Source organism: Ovis canadensis, chromosome 4, assembly GCF_042477335.2.
Source record: "Ovis canadensis isolate MfBH-ARS-UI-01 breed Bighorn chromosome 4, ARS-UI_OviCan_v2, whole genome shotgun sequence".
NCBI classification, from domain to species: Eukaryota; Metazoa; Chordata; class Mammalia; order Artiodactyla; family Bovidae; genus Ovis; species Ovis canadensis.
In genome coordinates this window covers 69,248,335-69,269,866 of record NC_091248.1, presented here as the reverse complement: position 1 = coordinate 69,269,866, position 21,532 = coordinate 69,248,335, and the positions used below count along the sequence as shown (strand labels likewise).

At 35.7% G+C, this 21,532-nt stretch overlaps 1 protein-coding gene across 13 annotated transcripts in view; it reads left to right on the top strand.

Annotated features, from left to right (window-relative positions):
* FOXP2 (forkhead box P2) overlaps positions 1 to 21,532 on the top strand; it is a 675,695-nt gene that overhangs the window by 29,896 nt on the left and 624,267 nt on the right. For 3 of the 13 annotated variants that reach the window (XM_069587979.1, XM_069587972.1, XM_069587982.1), the window contains exon 2: positions 4,638 to 4,701. The exons of the other annotated variants lie outside the window; for them this stretch is intronic. The gene's annotated coding sequence lies outside the window, so the exon portion shown is untranslated. The remainder of the gene's footprint in view (positions 1 to 4,637; positions 4,702 to 21,532) is intronic. 13 annotated transcript variants of the gene reach the window in all.

Below are 21,532 nucleotides of genomic sequence, written 5' to 3'. Positions count from 1 at the left end.
ACCTGAAACTTAAAAATTAATTTTGAATTTTGTTTGTGGTATTTGCAAGTGAAGCTACAATTGTTTATTCATGAAGTTCTCTCAAGCTATTAGATGTGGCAAAACTAGATGTTGCCCCAATTTAAGATTGTCTGAGTTTTGCAGTATTTTCTTTTCCATATTCATTCAAAGTCTTATACCATACTGCTTGACTTTAAAATTGATCTTTTTAAATTAATAAATTCATCATTGCAACGAATTCTCATTTTCTGGAGCAGTATGTTTGGTAAACAGTCTTATATTGTAAATTTAAAAGATTTCTCATTTCTGGGTATCAGTCTGACTCCCCTGTTAGGTTTTTTTTTTTTTCTTTTTGCTTCAGTAATGAATTTGGATAGCATGATCTCCATGTCATTTAATTTGGTATTTTACGTACTTTTATTGGGTTGCTGCTCTTTTGTTCTGAGAACTTCTTACTGAGCCTATAGCTAAGCTGAGAATTTTACTGTTGACATTTTTTAGGAAGTCAGTTTTTCTGGTTCTGAAATGGAGTAATTTTCTATTTTTATAATAAAGCTAATTAATTACTAGTTCCTATTGGAAGTAGAATCTTCTTTTATGGCCCAGTCTGTGGTATTCTATGATATGAACTTATCAATAGTACCACTGTATCTTGTAATACACTGTCCTGTGTCCTCCATTGACCACTGTTTTACATGTGCACACTGAGGAAATGAGGTTGGAAACGTTGGACTTTTCCTTACAGGTTTCAGGCACTAAGGAACAACTGGGAAGAATATTTTGAAGATGTTTCACACATATGTCTCTTCCCTCTCTTTCAGTTCTAGGAACATCATTAGATAATTTAGTCAAAGAAACATAATTCCCTTTCCCATTCGTCTGGAAATAATTTACTGAGTAGATATGTGCTCAGTGGAAGAAAGGTTTGGCAAGTGGTACATATTCTTTAGCTTGTGGATGTTGGGAGCATATGTTAGTGATCCCCTAATGAAAAGCACATGCTCAGAAAGTGGTTACTGTGTGTGCTTGGTAACTATTCTAGCAATATTGTGTTATGGGAGGGTCCTCATTTTGAGTGGAAATAATGGATGAGTTGAAACCAATGCACAAGTTCTGTAATGCAGTTTTCAAGATCTAGTCCAGCCCTAGTAATAATGTATTCATAAACTGTAAAAGATTGGGCTTTCATTGCACTTTCTTAGAACTCAGCTTTAGTAAAATTCTAAAGTAAATATATGGTGAAATTAGTCTTAAGTAATTTAAATGTGAATTTAGCAACCAGAGAAAGATAAAAAATAAAGTACTTAGATATAGTCACATCAACTGATAAGAATTTCAGGACATTTTACTACTTCTTTAAAGTTGGTTTATTTGTTTTTTTCCCCATATACCTTCCAAGTAGATTATTTACTTGATGGAAAAAAAGGGTATGAACCAGGTTTAATGTTCAATAAAATCTAGCATTATAGTTTTATTTAGAGGACTTCACCTCTTTCTTGTTTCTTATTTTCAGGGTTGATCTCTTTAAAATTAATTGACCCAGCTATATAAAAATTGCTAAACAATAATTTAGACATGGAATTTCATTTTAGGACCAGACCACTGTCTGCCACAAAGTGTGATGTAGTTTGAATGCATATAAACCTCTCTGTTCCTCTTTCCCAGTCAAAGTCTGTTCGTCTCTAAAAGCAGCCTTTGACATTTTTAGTTGTTCAGTTTTTTGCTTTTGTTAGCACTTTTATTGGCAAGGTATTATGATTTCTTTAAAGTTTTTAGAATACTTTTTCTGTGTTCAGCCTAGTATTTTTTTTCTCGCTATTAGACCTGATTATTCTTAGAGGTTATATCTCAGAATTAAGGTGTTTAGGATTATATCAAAATGCCAGTTATCTTAAGTGTATTTTTAACTGTAAAAATTGTGTATGCATCATCTATGGTCCATAGGGTCACAAAGAGTTGGACATGACTGAAGCCACTTAGCACACACATGCAAGGTAGCCTTTACACATGGAGTTCATTAGTACTGTTGGTTTAATAACGTTTAAAGCAATCATGATATTCTTTAGGTTTCCTAGTTTTTCATCATACATTTTATCTCTTGAAGTTATATGTGAAAATAGTTTGGATGGAAAATTCCAACTTATGAGCATACCAGTGTTATTTAGCAATTAATGTTTATGCCTAAGTAGCAGTATTGGTTTAAAGTTGTTTCATTTAATTTCTACATTTAATCTTTTCAAAGCTAGATACTTAAAATCGTGAACTATAGCAGTATTCATCTGCCCTGTTTTTAGGGAAAAACATAAACTGTACGTTTAACATATGATGAACTCACAAGACTGTATCTTAATAAAATAATATTAAGACATTAGATATTTTACTTACTTTTTTTTAAAGGGGATGAGAACTTTATTTTCTCATCTTAATTGTAAACTGTGTGAAGTAGGTTAGATACCAGTTTGTTGTCTTGCACTTTTGTAACTTTAATAAAATCAGGGCATTTCAGAGAACATGATGAATTGTTTTGCTGTATTAAAGATGTTTGTTGACTTTATTAATCTATTTAATTTTTTAAATTTCATAATATAGTTTAAATTATATGTCATTAATAAAAGTGGGGAGAATTTCTTTTTAAAGCAGTTAACTTTTACCAATATTATATGTTATATACATTTATATGTTTTTAATGTTATGGATTCTGTGTCATATTCATAATTTATAACAGTAGTATAAATCAAAATAATAGTATAGTTTTGTGGAGCATAATTGCAATCATAAAAAGAGAATGCCATCATGTTGAAATACAAAGAATATATATATATACTATTTTTTTGTTTGTTTGTTTGTTTGTTTACAGTATCATAGTCATGTTTATTTTCTTGCTTTAGAGTTGACCCTACTAGTATATTAGAAAAAATATTTAACCTTAGGGACTTGTGGTCCTTGTTTGTAAATTTGGGGAACAGTGAGGATCCTGCTTTATCTGGTTGTTGTGGGGTTAATCAATGTTTCAGGCTAAGTGTCTTGTACAGTCTGGTGGGCAGTAGATATTCAGAAGTGGTCCCTGCTGAAGGCAGTTAGCAGTGTTTGCTTCCAGCAGACCACAGAGCCAGGGACAGGTAGGGCCTGAGTCCTCTTTAATCAGTGTTACAGCCCAAGCAACAAGCACACTTCCAAAGAGTAAGTTTTAAAAGTTTATCTTTCTATAAAACTAAGCCTTCCTGAAGAGACTTTAGGATGAGTTTATGAAAGAGCAAGTCGATGAGTCATCTAAATTTTGTAACTTGAGGAAATCAAGAGCTATGTTAGTCACTGTAGGATTTGAAAATGCTCTATGATTTAAATGTTAACTTTTAATCATAAATCTAAGTCAGTGCATTCATTCACACTTTATTTCTTTCCTTACAGCTTATTTATTTTACTAAAAAATGATGAAAGGGAAAAAACCTCCAAAATATTAATTTTTGAAGTAAAGATATGTAATTTATTTTATTGTTAACTGGTAAATATCAGTCAGATTAGTTATAGTCTTAATTGCATCTGAATGGAAGTCTCATATTTTAAGATAGAGATATCTTTTATTTTCATGAGAGCTCTAAGAATTTAGGATTTGAGCATTTGCTGTGGCATATGGTGCATTTTCTGTCCTATTTTGTATACCAGCCCATTAAGAAGAGAAAGTGAAGTAACTAATCTAAAAATAACTCTGCTGTTGGCCTAATTTAACGACAACAAAAAAAGTCTACTGTGCATCAGTAAAATTCCACATTTTGTCTCCCCTGGTGGAAAAATCTCTGAAGCATTTTGCCACCTATTCACAGAACAGCATCTTGTTTGGCATCATAATTGCAGCCAGAAGGGCTGTTTTGACTTTTTTTAGTTATGTGTGCCCCAGTCATAGTGCAGACCTTGGCAGTCCAGAGACCCACCTTACTTGATACCAGTTTAGTTGCCCTCCAGGTCACATATTCATACATATTTCCAAAGCCCATTCATTTTCAAAAAAACATACTATCTTGAATTTGAAATTGGTGTTTTTAAAAAAGCCAGTGGGATACAAAAGTACATATTAAAACTAGTCACAGAAGTATAGTCATGTCTTTAATAGTTTAATTTTTTAATGCCTGTTCAACTTATCTTTAAAGTTATGTAAGGTATCTTAGGGCTTCCCTTGTAGCTCAGTCAGTAAAGGATCTGCCTGCAGTGCAGGAGACCTGGGTTTGATCCCTGGTTTGGGAAGATCCCCTGGAGAAGGAAATTGCAACCTATTCCAGTATCCTTGCCTGGAAAATCTCATGGACAGAGGAGCTTGGTGGGCTGCAGTCCATGGGGTCTTAAAGAGTCAGACACAACTGAGCGACAACACTGACTAAGGTATCTTAAAAATATTGTAAGATGAAACAAGTTTAATGAATTTCTTTCATCTTTACACGTATTCTTTGGTGATTTTTTGGCATTTTGTTTATATTATTTAATATTCTTCAGATTAACATTTTTATATTTGTTCAGAATTTCTTGGTTTGCTAATTGGAGTAGTTGGTATAGAAGTACTTCATGTAAATAATGGTTCTTTTTCTAACCTTAAGATTTCAGGCATTTTGGATACTTTATGATAATACATTTGCTATTGATTTCAGGTACAGAGTGCCTCAAGAGCTTGAGTGTGGAACATCATCAGTGGAACTGAGGCATTTCTTCATGGTGAGGGAACTGATTGGCACTAATGTTTGTAAAAGATTTTGCAACTTGGAAATTCAAAGGAATTTTTATTCCTTTTGTGAGATCTTTAAGAATTTGGGAGTGAGCATTTGCTGTGGCATATGGTACATTTTAAATTTTAAAATACTTTTGAATCCTACATAAGCATTCATTCACTGATATGTTGGACTAGTATGAGCTTAGAACATCCATAAGGAATATTTTAGCTCTTAAAAAGATAAGATATGGAGCAAATAGGAAATAAACTTTGTTAAAGAATAACATTCAAATATTAGGAGGATTTCAAGAGAGTAAGTATTAATAATAGCCCTATTAGGAAGACCACATTAATTGTTTGCAGTGAATCACGTACACAGTGACTCTGGCTTATGTATCTGACTGACTCACTTTGGCCAGTGGGACATAAGCACGTATGATGCAAGTAGACAGATGATAAGTGCTGGCCGTCTTGGAATGCCACTGTCACCATGTGAAGAAGCCTGTTCTAGTCTCCCAAAGATGAAGGCCATATGGAGACATCAAGCCTGTTCAAGGCCGGCTGGGCCCAAGGGAATTCTGCCAGAGCTAGCCTACCAGGTGAATGCAGCTGCAAAGTAAGCCTATCCCAGGTCCTTATAAGAACCATACACCTTACTCACAGACTCATCAGAAATCAGCTGTTGTTTTAAGTTGCTGAGCTTGGGAACTGTTTGCTATGCAGCAATTGATAAACGAATACAGGAATTCATGCAGCCGCAGGATGCAGTACAGAAAGTGAAAATAATGGCAGATGTCCACCGAAAGCAGGCCAGGAGACCTGTAGTTAAGCTCCTAATTTGCTTCTGAGGTTCCTAGTAGTTAAAGTGGAATGCAGTTAGTTTTAGAGCATCCATTTTGAAAAAGAAGGAAGAATAGCATTCTTCAGAAAAGGGAGTGCCATTCCTTGGACTAAATTCTATAAGAGTGTTCTCATGTCAGGCCTTACCAGGAGAGAGTAATGAGTGATATATAAGGGGCTATGTCCTTGACCACATTCCAGCAATAGATCTTCTGAAGGGATCTTTTGTGTATTTCTGTAAAGCCCAGAGATATATCTTCAAGGCACAACTCTGTGAGCTTGATTATGAGAAGGATTAAGGTATATTGTAGTCTTTTAAAGATTTTATTATACAGTTTCCTATTTGACTTTATTCATTTCCACAGCGTCAGTTAAATTCTTTGACACAACAACTCCAAATTTATGTGTTTAATCCCTAATTTCTCATTGTGCTACACATTTGAATGCTTTCAACAGTGTACTATACATCTCTTCCTGGAAAATCTTTCTTCTTTCAGTTTCTTATTTGGAATCTAAAACATTGCTTTCCTTCCAGAAGGTTTAGTTGTGTTATTTCCAGTGCCACAGTGTCTTATAGTTATTGATGTTCAGCTCTTAGAATGAACCTAATAGTGATGGCTGGTGGACTTGAGAGCCTGATGGCCTGAAAATATTGAAGTTTTATTATTCTAAAGTTTTTACTCACATTAGAGAATCAGAGATTGAAAACAGTAACCAAAGAGAAAAACTGAAATCCTGGAAGAACCGAAATAAAGATAATAAATGAGTTCTCTACTTCAAGCAAATGAAAATTTATAAACCTTGTGTGAAACAGAAAAAGAACATAACTTATATGGCTGTTTTGTTTTGAATCAATAATTACTGTGTCCCTTTGACTACCTAAGTGTCACCTAAGTGAATCTGCTTTTCTCTATGTCCAGAACCACTGTCATTGTCTAAGACACTCCCAGCTCTTGCTTGGCTAATGCCATATGGTCTTTTGAAATATGTGTTAACTGTCCATATTTCTGATATAGGTATTTTCTTGTTTTCTTTCCTTCCTTGCTACATCAGTGTCTTCCAGAGTATAGGCACAGGGTAGTTGCTTAATGTATATTTATTGAAGGAATGATGGCGTTCTTCATGGACACTTTTATACCTCTCTAGTAGGTTCTATAACATAGCAACCAAGCACTTATTTTCATATTATCCCTCTGGTTGTAATGGCTCCTCATGTCTTTTAGTTTATAATGACCCAAATACTGTTTGTTACATATTTTGGAGTTATGATTTTTAGAATACACAGAATAGCTTGCATAAAGCCAGGATAACGTGAAAAGTTAACTACAGCATCACTGGAGCAAATCCAGATGCCATTTGCCGAGTGAGCCTTGTGGCTCTGGTGGGAGTGATTAGTGGGCTTTGTCCTATGGGAGCCAAAGGTCTTTTGGAGAGGACTAGGCCAGTGAATCTTTTGGGGAATCGGAGTGGCAGAAGAAGTTGCAAAAAAGAAAGCTGCCATACCTTCTAAGAACCTTCTAAGAACTTATACCATAAGAACTTTATACCTTATAAGAACTGCCATGCATTATAAAAACTTTCTTTAGGCTCTTTTCTGGACTTAACATTTTGCTGGCCCTAAAAACAGGTATCATAAAAGATAAATAAATTGAATGCAAAAATGACAAAGGGAAAAATGTTTAAGAAGACTAGAATATTAACATCAAAAGTCGGAGTAAAAATTTGAAAACATCTAAGACATTTGAAATGGTGGCTCTCAAGATACTTAAAATTATAGCTGTAAATGAGAGCAATAGGGGAAAAAAGATTAGTATTAGAACTCCGGAAATTAGGGGTAAGAGTTAATTGAATAAAAATGTGACACAAAGAATAGAAGCTGAAAGTTGGGTAAGGAAATATACAGTAAGAAAAAATATTAGTAAGATATATGAGATTAAATTTTAAATGCATAGGGTAACTATGGTTAAAAATTCATGTGAAAGGAGAGTGATTTGATGGAAGGTGACGAGGATTTGGTGAGGGGTTGTCTTCACAAGAGAATTACCTCCTCCTCAAGCTTTTGACATTTTGTCTTGCCTCCTTCAAGGGCACTCATGCCTCCCTATGTTTCAATCTAAGATTATCCTTTGGGGACTATCCCTGTGAAGCTGGGATAACACCTTCCCTCTCCCATCCCAGTTTTTTTTTTTTTTTTAACATGGCAAGTATTCAGAGTTGATTGCAGAATCTTTAGTAAGAGCTTGTGTCTAAATAACTCTCTAAACCTGGCAGTTGAAAATGATTTTGATGTTTCACGAGAAAATTTTTACTTTGATTTAACAAATGATTCTGTTTTGCATAACCCTATAGTCCCTTATTTGTTATTACATGATTATAATAGTGAATGCTGTTAGGCATGTTTACAGTATACATTACTTGCATTACTTTTTTGATCTTTATAGCCACCTCTGGGACAAGTACTTTCATTATATCCCATGGATTACTTTAAATTTGTATTTTAGAATTGGACAATCTGAGGTCTTGATAAATTAGGATAGTTTCTTGTTGTTGCTGTTCTTCAGTTGTTAAATTGGGTCCAACTCTTTGCAACCCAATGGGCTGCAGCACACCAGGCTCCTCAGTCCTCCACTATATCCCAGAGTTTGCTCAAATTCATGCCCATTGAGTTGGTGATGCTGTCTAACCATCTCATCCTCTGTCACCACTTCTCCTTTTGCCTTCAGTCTTTCCCAGCATCGGGTTCTATTTTATTAGTCAAGCTGAGGTTAGTACCTGGATCTTTTAATTCCCACTGTAGTTGTGTTTCTACCATAGCCTTTACCATATTTCCACCTGCTGTTTCTTGGGTTCACAGTGGTTGAATGTTTTGTAACATTTATGAATAAGAATGGCAAAAATGAATGTGAAGTTTTAATAGAAACTGTGCTCTCATTCCAGATTATGAATGAATTAATAGAGAATTTATGCCCCTCATACTGCCCTTATGCATAATTTCTTATTCTGTGTGAAATTTGTCATCATTAAAGCATGATTTTAAAAATGGGAAAAATTAATGGTTTTCAGAATGACTGAAGGTATAAAAAGTATGTGAGGAAGCTAAGAATAGACAGGTATAGTAAATGACTGGTTATATATCAGCCAAGAATTTTTTTGACTACTCCTGTCTTTACCTAGGCGGAATCAAGCTTTGAGAAGATCTTGACAGGCACAAAAATTAATAGATTTTTCACTACACAGTAAGTACAATTACAGAGGTTGGCACAGCATGTTAGAGGTAGACAGAGAAGGGACTGCTGCCACAGAATAGGTGAGTGGGGAGAGGAGAGGCTTCCCAGAAGAAAACTCTGAATTGTTACTGGCAGATTGTTTTATGTACCAGTGTTGAAAATGAAGGCCTTTCTGGTTCTTTCAAGCAATAATCAACAAAGTGGTTGGTCATCTCCTGATTGGCAAGAACAGTCCATTTTAGAATTAAATTAATCCCCAAATGCAAATCCATTCTTCCATTCTCATGAGTGAAAAAATTTGCATAGGTTTTTACTTCGATGAACAATTAAGGACTACTTGTGTTGTGCTTATTCGCTCAGTCATGACCAACTCTTTGCGACCCCATGGACTGTAGCTCATACTTACTAGTAGTCTAAGTTGGATATTAAAGTTTACTAAAATATATATAACATTGCCAAATGGAACCCATTACTAGAGTCTGCTACAAGATATTAGTATTTCATCAGAAATCGAAGTGCAGTGAAATACTTGATAAGTTGTAAAGCTTCAGCTGCTCATGCTCAACAAACAGGTGGCTGGAATTACCAATATTTTCTTGAAAGTTTTATCAGTATATCAGCTGGGCTGTCTTAAATTGGTCATGGTGTTTGCTGCTGTCTTGCATCTGAATTATAAATGATTAGTATAGATTCATCATCTTATTTTTCCAGGATTGTATCCTTCAGTGTTAATTCATACTCGTAGTTTTTAGTTCTTGCATGTCTTATTGTCAGTAAATCATGAGTGAAAAACAAACCGTGCATGATTTTCATCAGAACTTCTCAAATGTTGGCATGAGTAGGAATCTGAAGGGCTTATTACAAAAGAGATCCCTGGGCACCATCCGCAGAAATTCTAGTTCAGTACATCGGTGTGGGGTCTGATAATTAACAGTTCTGACAAGCTCCCAGGTGATGTTGATGCAGCTGACTTTTCAGCCATACTTTGAATAAAACCAGTCTGTATCATTCTTGCTGGACTCGCCTGGTGGCTCAGTGGTAAAGAATTCACCTGCCAATGCAGGAGACACAAGTTTGATTCCTGAGTCAGGAAGATCCCCTGGAGAAGGAAATGGTGACCCACTCCTGCATTCTTGCCTGGGAAATCCCATGGACAGAGGAGCCTGGTGGGCTACAGTCTAGAGGCCACAAAAGAGTTGGACATGACTTAGTAACTAAAAAATATCATTCTTGCTAAAGCAGACATGTAGACCACCCATGAAAACATTCATGTATAATGATATCTCCTATTGTTTAGTCCTTTTCTTTTGAAAGATAGCATTCGCAAGATGGGATGTTTAGGTGGGTGAGGAGCAAAATCTCTGGGTATTTTGGTCACTTTTAGTAACACACCAAAAAAAAACAAAAACAGAAAACCAGATTGAGAATCTCTGATTGTGAGCAAATTACAGTTGATCAGATGTGGCTCAGACATCACATGCTAGAACAGAGGTGATAAATCACTGTAGCTCAAGCATCATGTGCTAGGAGAACAGAGCTGATAAACGTGGCTAGAGAAATTTACCATCTTATTTAGGGTTTTGTATATCAGATTCAATACTTTGTCTTTAACCTAAGAGTGATAGTAAACCATTAAAGCATTTGGAACTAGGAGATGGCATGATCCAAGTTATATAAAAAAAGAGTATAGCAAGAAGGGAAGCAGAGACAACAGTTTGAAGTTGCAACAATAAGGTAGATAAAAAACAGTGAAGGACCTGAACTAAATAATAAGGAGTGACGAGAATGATAGATGTGAGAGATAGTAAGGCAGTGATGATGATTATAATAGCAACTAATATTTGCTGTGCATTATGAGGGCTTCCCTGGTGGGTCAGAGGTTAAAGTGTCTGCCTGCAATGTGGGAGATCCAGGTTCGATCCCTGGGTCGGGAAGATCCCCTGGAGAAGGAAATGGCAACCCACTCCAGTACTCTTGCCTGAAGAATCCCATGGAGGGAGGAGCCTGGTAGGCTACAGTCCATGGGGTTGCAAAGAGTCAGACACGACTGAGCGACTTCACTTTCACTTTCACGAGCTATAGACTGATCACTTTACCAAGCAGGTTGGGTATATGATTTAATTTAGTCCTTACAGCAGCCTTAAATGGGGAAACTGAGTCACAGAGAGGCCAAGTTACTTGTTAAGGCCACATAACTGCTTAGGGCAGAACAATGATTTAGACTCCAGCAGAGCCCAGACTCTTGAACTGAATGGTAGATTTGATGAAATTGAGTGATACGAGGTGAAGGAGGTGGATTGAGTGTTCATAGATTAACCATTTCTAGCCTAGACACTGGTACTGTGTAGGAAAATTATGAGGTGATGTGTATTTGGAGTGTGATGAAGTGGAGAAGTGAAGGGCCAGGGAGAGGATAAATTCAATTTTGGACATTCTGAGTTTGAGAAATCCAAGAGAAGTGAGCTAGTGGTCAATGAATATATGGGTCTTTACTGTAGAAATCTAATGCAAACCCACAAAAACATGGTGGGTAGATGAGATGCAGAGAATGTTGTGAAATGGGTAAACCTATCTGTGCTGCTAAGTCACTTCAGTCGTGTCCGACTCTGTGCGACCCCATAGACGGCAGCCCACCAGGCTCCCCCGTCCCTGGGATTCTCCAGGCAAGAACACTGGAGTGGGTTGCCATTTCTTTTCCAGTGCATGAAAATGAAAGTGAAAGTGAAGTCGCTCAGTCGTGTCCAACTCTCTGAGACCCATAGACTGCAGCCTACCAGGCTCCTCTGGCCATGGGATTTTCCAGGCAAGAGTACTGGAGTGGGTTGCCATTGCCTTCTCCGAAACCTGTCTGTAGTACTGTATTAAATTTTGAATGTCACTCTAATTAAAACTGAAGTTGTGTCTAGAGATAAACATAGTTTCAAAGAATTGGGAAACAATGTTGCAGGAATACTAGAGTAAGGAACTGGGTTGTTTAATGCAGAATTAAAGAGAAGTGGGGGAGAAGGCAATGGCACCCCACTCCAGTACTCTTGCCTGGAAAATCCCATGGACAGAGGAGCCTGGTGGACTGTAGTCCGTGGGGTCGTGAAGAGTCGGACACAACTGAGTGACTTCACTTTCACATTTCACTTTCATGCATTAGAGAAGGAAATGGCAACCCACTCCAGTGTTCTCGCCTGGAGAATCCCAGGGACAGAAGAGCCTGGTGGGCTGCCATCTATGGGGTCGCACAGAGTCGGACAGGACTGAAGTGACTTAGTGGCAGCAGCAGCAGCAAAGAGACGGGGAAAGCCGATGGTACACAATATTTAAGAGAATAGTTATGGAGAACAGGGAATGTAGATAGCACAGTAGTCAGAATGGGACCAAACAGATGCCAATTACTCAGTTCCAGATATGCTGAGAATAAAAGCATGTCCAAAAAGGGAAGGGATTGCCTTATGAGGTAGTGCATGCTAGTTAAGGAACTGAAATATCAACTGGAGTGCCACCCAGTACCAGTATTGTAGAGATAATTCTTGTTCCACATGGATTATTCAGTACATCAGAATTTAAGAGTATTGTAATAAACTGTTCTGGGTTTTATAATTTGTTTTTAAATTATTGATAGGTGTATTCTGAATTTTTCTTCACAAGCGAAGTAAATCATTATTTTTCTTGGCATAAAGCATATGAAATCATCACCAGCTAAGATGATAGTTGCTGGAAATGTGTAAGGATTTTCCCTAAATACTAATCCATGTCTCATTACTGCTCTAGTTGTTTCAGCAGAATGCAATAGTTTGGTTGCAGGAATTGTTTACCATATCAGTGACACCAAATAAAGGCAGTTTTTAAAATTCCACTTAAAGCAAAATGTCAAAATAAAGTATAGTTTCTCATTACTGGATCTACAGTTTTTGTATCTTTTTTTTTTTTCCCTTGGCCACTGGGAGTTTTGTTACCAGCCATGAAACACAACCTTCATGTTGTACTGTGTAGGATAGATACTGTAAATTTCTGGGCTTGCTTTTCCATTGATCTGGATTGCCGTATGGGAATCCTATTCAGCTGATCTTTATTTCCTGAGTCAGAAATTCTGTTTTACCAATCTTTGGGGCTTTCAGCAGCTATTCTCAGTGGGCCTTCAGGTATTGCACATGAAAGAGAAGGTTCAAAGGCATAGAAAGAAGGTTCAGGGCTGAAATGTTTACACTGCATTTTAAAAAATTTTACAAACATTTTCTAAGTTGATGGATCAGCATGAAAGCCTAGTAGATCTAAAGCTTTCTATATGCTGTAGTATAGGTAGCATTTGAATTATACACAATTTTTAAGGAGTGGTGTGGTACTCATCAGTTATAAATTTTATGCAAAAGTGACTCACTTGTATGTTTCCAGCAAGTGTAATGAACAACACTGTGATTAATGTTTTATATTTCTTGATTTTTCCACAAGTTTACTTGCCTCTTCTTATTCTGATTTAATTTGAAGCTGGCAGTATTGAATTCAGATAAAGTACAGTTTACAGTCAAAATAAGAAATTAACAAGCCACTGGAAATTTTATAATAAACAGATATTTCCCAGGTTTTACCACTTTTTATGTGGTCAGTTACATATATTGCATAGCAATAAAAATATTGTTTTTTTAATTAAAGTACAAATACAAAAAGCCAACTGTTACGCATTTATCATTTATTTAGTAAAATATATTTTAATTATAAAGAGATTTTACTACCATATATTGATTTTTTTTAAAGTGTAATGTTTGCTAATGTGTCAGTAGCTTGTTTGAACATAATCTGGTTCTCTGTGACTAGTTGCAGATTACACATTTATAAATTTTAAATAGACAACTTTGATACGTCTCTCAGCTTTGTGTATAAACAAAATGTTCAGTATGAAATGCAAAAGTTTGATAAAGGTCTTGTGTTTATTCTGAAGTACATAAATGTTTGTAGAACATTTTTAAAAAATCCTTGTAAAGTAAGTATTTGAGTCTTCTGCCATACACAGCATTTTCTTATTAAACAGATTTTTGACATTATGTTAAGCTATAACAGAATCCATGCTTCTGGGAAGTTTACATACATTAAAAGACTTTTTGACAAGATGAAATTAGTCTTCTGTATGAAATTATGGGAGAATTTACGAAATGAGCATATATGCTTAGGAGCTGATTTATCAAAATATTTTTGACTTGATTTTCCTTTTATGGGCTTCTCTCCCATTTTTATCTCATCGTGTATATATGTGTGTGTGTGTGTTTGTGTTTGCCTATAAAATTTGCATAATGTAAATATATCTTCCAACCACAGCCAAAGTGGTTGTTTGGAGATATATTGTTTGGCCCTGGGGAGGAGGTAGGCTTGTAAGGAAAAGAATACTGAGATTGACTTAACACAGCCTGTCCTCCCTCACACCTAACTACAAACTTAATTGAGCTGTTTTAATAAACCTGGAGTTATTTTCATGTTAAATACTATCCATGCGTGGATTTAAAAGTGATAATATACTAAGTAGCCTCTGGAAAGCAATTGGCTTTTATTCTAATCATGGGGATCAAATCATGATGCTTTTGCTAAAGTCATTCCATAATTTAGTTTTAAATTTTAAATTCTTTTTTAGGGTGCATTCCTAAGCTTCCTGGGATTTCTTCTAATATTGGGACATTTATTTCTTTGGTTGCATTAGTGTGTGGCTGTTTCTCAGTTCCCAAAGGACTCTATTTTAATCTATATCATAACTTGACACAATCTGTTGTTATAGATCTGCTTTCCAATAGACTTCGAGATCTTCGTGGTTGCAGACTGTGTTTTATCTTTCTTTGTCCAAGGCCAAGTGATTTAATAAGAGGCGGTGAGGTAAGAGTGTGGCTCCTGTTAAACGCAGCTTCAGAACAGAAGTGCCAGTCTGTTCCTGCTGGTTGGGGGCGTCCCTGATGGCTCCGCCGTTAAAGGATCCACCTGCAAAACAAGAGACCTGGGTACGATCCCTGGGTGGGGAAGAGCCCCTGGAGAAAGTAGTAGTTAAACACTCCACTCTTCCAGGCACTCCATTCTTGCCTGAAAAATCTCATGGACAGAGGAGCCTGTCAGGCTCAGTCCATGGGGTTGCAGAGTCGGATGACAATAAGTATGCATGCTCACTGTTGCTCTAGACTATAAAGCCTCACCATACAGGGTCCCTGGTGTTCAGTGAGTCAGAATTCTTGCCCTTCCTTCCCACGAGATGGCCCTCCTACCCAAAGAAAGCCTAACCACTTTTAAATTTTAGAGTAGATTGTCCAGTTGAGGGATTCCCTCTCTTGGTTTTAGGTTGATAATAGGCCAGTTTGGGCACATGCCCATCATACTATTCCACAAAACACTCATTTGTAGGATACCTGGGTTCGATCCCTTGGTTGGGAAGATCCTCTGAAGAAAGGAAAGGCTGTTCACGTGTTCTGGCCTGGATAATTCCATGGACAGTATAGTCCATGGGTCACAAAGGGTTGGACACCACTGAGTGGCTTTCACTTTCATATGTACTATGAAAATTGTGCATATCAAACAAAAGATAACTTGGTTCTAGTTAAGAACATAACTTTTTAAAGGGATTAATAAGAAGAAATAACAATTTATTTGAATTTCGTATGGATTTGTTAAAAAAAATAAGCAACCTCTGCAGGCAAGGAAGGTACTGTGCTATGTCTTTTTAAGAACTGAAAGATGAAGAGTACTTAGTATTGCTCTCAAGGAGACAAAATGTAGTGAGGATGCATGTATGTGTGTGTGTGTGTGTGTGTGCGCGCGTGTGTGTGTGTGCATGATCATAATGCAGATTAAGTGAATTAAGCGTTCTAACCAGCAACCTATGGGAATGATCTGTTCTAATATGAGCTTCAGGAAAAAGAGTACAGAGGATATGAACACTTGACCTGAGTTTTGAATAATGCATAGAGACCTGATAGGTATATTTATGCAAATGTTCAAGCACATAATAGCACACATGCTCAGTATGAATTCATGTGGATAAATTTATGTGGATGTGTGTGTGCACAAATGCATAGTCATGGTGAGATTAGTGTATACTCTTCTTAAATGCTTTTATTCTCATGAAATGTAACAATATAAAAGTCTTTATAAAAGCTTCTCTCCCTTAACTGATGTTGCCAGAATATTATTTTGACTTAAATCTTTAGCAACTAAAACTGTCAGCAGTCATGATTAAATTGTATATTAACCTGTAAAATTCTTATAGTGACACATGGCTATGTATTAAAGTGAAATAAATAATAGACTTTTAGAATAATCTGGTCGTGAAGGGACATGCATAATTTTGTTTTGGAAAAGTCCAGCCCTTTGGCAGCTGTCTAGTGTTCAGATGGTAATTGTATTAACCTGGATGGGTAGGAAGTTATGTGGAGGAAGACATTATAGATCATGTATTCCTACCCATGCCATCTTGAAATGATTAAGCCAAAATAATTCTGTGGTTTATCCTTCAACTAGGTCTTTTAGATGCTTCTACTTCCCTCTCCCCAAATCTCTTTACATTTTTGTTGATGCCTATATGAAGTATCTATAGTTGCATAACAAATTACCATAAAAATCAAATTACTATGCGGTGACTAATCATTTCATACATAGTTTCTTTGACTCAGGAATCTGGGCATGCCTTAGCTGGGTACTCTGTTTCAGTGTCCCTCACAAACTGTAGTCACAGTGTCAGTCAGAGCTGTAGTCTCATGCGAAGGTTCATCTGGGAAAAGATCTACTTCCAATCTTATATGGCTTTGGCCCATCCAGTTCCTTGTGATTTTTGGACTGAAGGCCTCTGTTCTTTGCTGACTATTGACTGGAGACAGCCCTCAGTTTCTTGCCATGTAGGTCTCTGCATGTGGAAGTCTGCTTTATCAGAGTCAACAAAGGAGAAGGTCTGTAGAGATAGTCTCTAAAGATGATGGGAGTTACAGTCTTATGTAATATAATCATGGTGGTGTTATCTCATCACTTCTGGTGTATCTCCTTCATTAAAAATTATATCACTGGTCTTTCCCACACTCAAGAGGAAGGGATTAATTATGTCTTATAGACATATATGACGTATAATACCAGTACCAGGTGATGGAGATCATTGGGGCCACCTTAGAGTCTGCCTGCTGCAATGCCTAATGTTTATTTTGGGTGGGAAAGATCTATTCTGTAATGATAAATAAAAGTGTAGAATTCAGAAGGGATAAATTCATCAGTAATTAATATTACTTGTCAGTGAATAGCTGCATATAATGTCAGAACTTTCCCTTTTTTTGATATCCAGAGACTATAAAGAGACTAAAAAGGCATTGGATTGATGAGTTATAAAAAAAGTGATTGCATCAAGCTAGCGCATGCCAAGGACAGATTTTTTTTCCCAGTTTGTAAATTTTGTCTTTATCTAAAACATTTATTGTTTTCTTCAACTTCATGGAAATAAATGCTCAGAAATGCTGGAGTACAAGCCTACTTATAACTTTATTGTAATTTAAAAACAATTTAAAATCATGATTTCTCTTACTATTCCTTTCCTTCTTCCTTTTTCCAGAGTACTCCTTGTTTGATGTATCAAAGTAGCTGTACATTTATAGTCAGTATTAGAAACTAAAAATAAATAAAGGAAATAGAGAAATACACAGAACATAGTTCTTACTAAATATATTGTGAATAAGAAATGATAATGATAGAAAATACTGAATTTGACAATGAAAATGGATAGATGCAGGACATAGTTATTTGTGTATATTCAAATATAGGGACAAGCCATTGAATTAATATAGATTGAATAAGGATCAGAAATTTGTATATGGTAAATTAAATTCTCTTGTGCTTTGTTTACTTCTTAATATCTTATAAATTTTAAGGGTATTCCAATAATCATTACTATTTCACTGTCAGAATTAGCAAAAGACCTCTTTCTTAATGTGCAACTGAACCTCAGGGATTTTCTCCAACTACTAATCAATGCATTTATCCTACTTTAGTTAACATGATTGTCTGTGGTTGATCATGGTTCAGTATTTTCCTGAAATGAAGGAGATATACCCCTTAAAACCAGGGAATTCAACTTCAGGTCACCACCTCTTATCCTAAAATAAACTACTAACACTCTTGTGAATTACTGAATTCTTGCAAAGGTCCTTTCTCCCCCAGAATGATTCATCTCTTATTTAAGAAGCAGATTCTTAGCCTTGGCCTTACATTTTCAGTATAGATATCCTCTTATTAATGTACTTTGAAAACTTTATTTTTTTATTTAATTAGTTCTGAAAGTTTCTATTTACCCTCCAATTAGTCACTAGTCAGGTATCTGAACACTTCAAAACTTGAATTTTAAAAAATTTCTTGACAGAAGATACTTAATCTATTGTCTGTAGTGTCCCGAACTTGCCATTTCAGTGTTGTTTGCTCTAGATTTTAAAAGCCCAGGAATTCAAGGACTTTTGCTGTTCAGTTGCCAAGTCGTGTCCAACCCTTTGTGATCCATGGACTGTAGCACACCAGGCTTCCCTGTCCTCACCATCTTCCGGAGTTTGCCCAAGTTCATATCCATTGAATTGGTGATGCCATCCAGCCGTCTCATCCTCTTTCACCTCTTTCTCCTGCTGCCCTCGGATCTTAACCAGCATCAGTGTCTTTTCCAGTGACTCGACTGTTCGCATGAGGCGGCCAAGGACTATCACTATGTAAATATCTTTGTGTAGCAGTTCGTGCAATTAGACATTCAATAAATGCTTTCTGATAACGGAAACCCAGTTAAAAGTCTTCTGGAGAAATTCAGAATTTTTAAACAACCAAACAGAGTCACAATAGTGTAAAGTTCTCCGGTATTTTAAAACAGCTTCTTTCTTCCTAGCTACTTAGCCTTTTGTCCCTTCTTATACTCTCCATTTCTTTTTAGGACATTAAAACAAACAAACACAACATTCTGTGCTTCTTTTCTCTGAAATACCTTAGATCTCTGACTGCCAGAATCTTTTTCTTCTTGACTTGGTTATGTTGGAGATATCACATCTTCCACTCTGATTTGTCCTTTCCATTCAGGAATGTGGGGAGGAAGTTGAATACTCAGTTGGCTAGAGTTACAGAGGAAGAAGATATCTTAGGAATAACACTGCTCAGCATTCATAACTGAGCCTAGATATTTAGTGGAAAAACCCTGACTAAAAATCCAAAGGTTTTAACTAAAAGTTCTGTGTTTGTTTTTTTTTTTCTTTGTGAACCAGGATATTATTATGTTTTGTGTGTTGCTTGCATGCTATTGTGACCTGGTGATATAATAGATATCAACTTGTTTGTGCATCTTTGCCCTAGTGACACATTATTGGCTCTTTAGCGATATTGCAGATAATCAGTATGTTAGCCGCTGGACAATTCTGAGTCAAAGCCCGATGGTAAACTTTATTTTGACTGGTAAATAACTTGAGGCTAAAAAATTGTATTTAAAAAAAATAATGGTAAAATTGCACTTTGGGTACTCATGTGTTTTTAGAATATTTTAAGTAAGTATCCTTTAATTTAGTGATGGATAACTACAAGTCATGTGATATTACTTTTTCTGTGAAAATTTAGAAGCCTATGTCTGTTCATTTCTTTTTTTACTACTGTTTGCTGCTAGGGAGTATAGGCTGAACTTCATAATTTAAACTTCACTGTATTTTACTTTGTTTTATTCTCTAATTGCTTTCTATATCTTTACTTTTTTATATATATAAAAAGGTTATTTTGGGCAGTGCTGGGTCTTCACTGCAGTTTTTCTCTAGTTGCACGAGAGGGGCTACTGTTTATAGCCATGTGCGTCTTCTCATTGCGGTGCCTTCTATTGTTGCAAAGCATGGGCTGTAGAGTGATGACTTCAGTAATTATGGCATATGGGCTTAATTGCTCTGCAGTCTGTGGAATCTTTCTGGACCAGGGATTGAATCCATGTTCCCTGCATTGGCAGGTGGATTCTTATTGCACTGAACCACCAGGGGAGTACTTTACTTCTCTGTCATTCACTAGAAATAAAGTTTTGAACTATCTTATTCTTCTCTTGTACCTCACAGTTATTTTACTTTTGGGTACATATTGAGCATTTAATTTAAAAAGTTAAAATTATTTTTGTCTTAAAGAATATTCTTAAGTGTGATGAAAATGTGGTAAAATGAAACCCAAACAGAAGTGTTGGGAAAAAGAAAACTTTGTTCAAACTTTTAGGACAAACTCTGTCTCTAGAACACATCAGAAAGATTTGCTATTAAAAGGCCACCCTATTAAGCATATGTTTAATATGATTCCATGTATTTTTGTAACCATGACTGTATTGTTATTTTTCCTCACCATTTTTATAGATTTTCTCTTTTTTTTAGGAAGCAGTTAGGAGAAAGAAAATTTCTAGGCAAACCATCCCTAGTATTTTATTACCACAAAATGAAACAAATTCTTAGTTAAACATTAGTAATTGCATATTCTTAATATGAAAAAGTAGCTGAGAATATTTAAATTTCTTCCATTCTGGGATTTTTATCTTAATATATTTTGTGTGTTGGTTTTTAGTGTGAAAAGTAAGTATTTTGGTAAATCACATGATACAGAAGTAAAAGTACAAAAATGTTTTTATAAATCATGTACTACAGAAAAAAAATACAAAGATATCAGGGTAGGTATTTGAGGAAATTGGGAATTTGTTATTATTTTTTTCTGGGAAAAAGTTTCAACTGCCATTGAATTTCATTATCATTTAATTTTTTAAAAGAAAATGTTGGCTTTGTTATGCTAGATCGTTATATGCTTTATTTCTACTACATTTTATCATAATGCGCTGAGTATAAATAAACTCTGGTATGCTAAACCTAATAGCAATTAAACTGGAAGTGTTGTGTTTCATCACTGTGAACTTCGCAGAAATGTTTCCATGACAACCTTCATGCTAGTTAAGACAACCGGAGGTGATCAACAGTTTATATATTTTTTTCTTTTGCAAGAATGGAATTTGTGGTGACAGTTTTGGCCTTTAATGGCACTTTTGCTCTGTGTGAAAGTATTTGTTTATCAGATCATATGTTGTTAACTGTCAGAGTGAGGTAGAGTGACTGCTTTTGATAAAAGGCTGCCTTAGAATGTCTAGCCTCTGAAGCTCTTGTACTCTAATTATCCCCATCAGTATAGAAGAATCCATTTGCATCAGTACTCTACAAATTTTACTTTATTAAGACCAAGTATTATGCTGAGTAAAATTGGGAAGATCTTGATTTTGTTTGGCCATATAAAAATTGAAATTCCTTGTAGCCTTACTTCTTAATGAATGTCCCCTCCCCTGGAAAAATTCCATACACATATACCTAAAGAAAAATATCTAAGTGTCCTCTTTAGAAAAGGTTATTGGGAAAGTTTTATGATTTTCCTTAAATCACTTGCTCTCCTAGAATATTATAACTACATCAATAGAGTCTGCTATAAAAGATGTACAAAAAGAGGAAAAATAATTTTTTATAGTTTCAAACAGAAATTGCCAAGCTGGTGGTGTAACTAAGAACTTTTTCCTGTTTACTGTTAAAATAGAGGCACATTAAAAACTTTGCCTACTTTTAAATTCTCAAAATAAGCATATATATATATATATAAGCATATATATATATATATAAGCTTGCATATATATATATATAAGCTTATATATATATATATGTTCTTATAAAGAGGACTGGAGTAGTGAAGTTTCTTCAGAACTGTGTGTATTCCACAAGGGAGAGAAGCTGTTCACTCAGGGATATGTTTGTCCGCTTTTGTA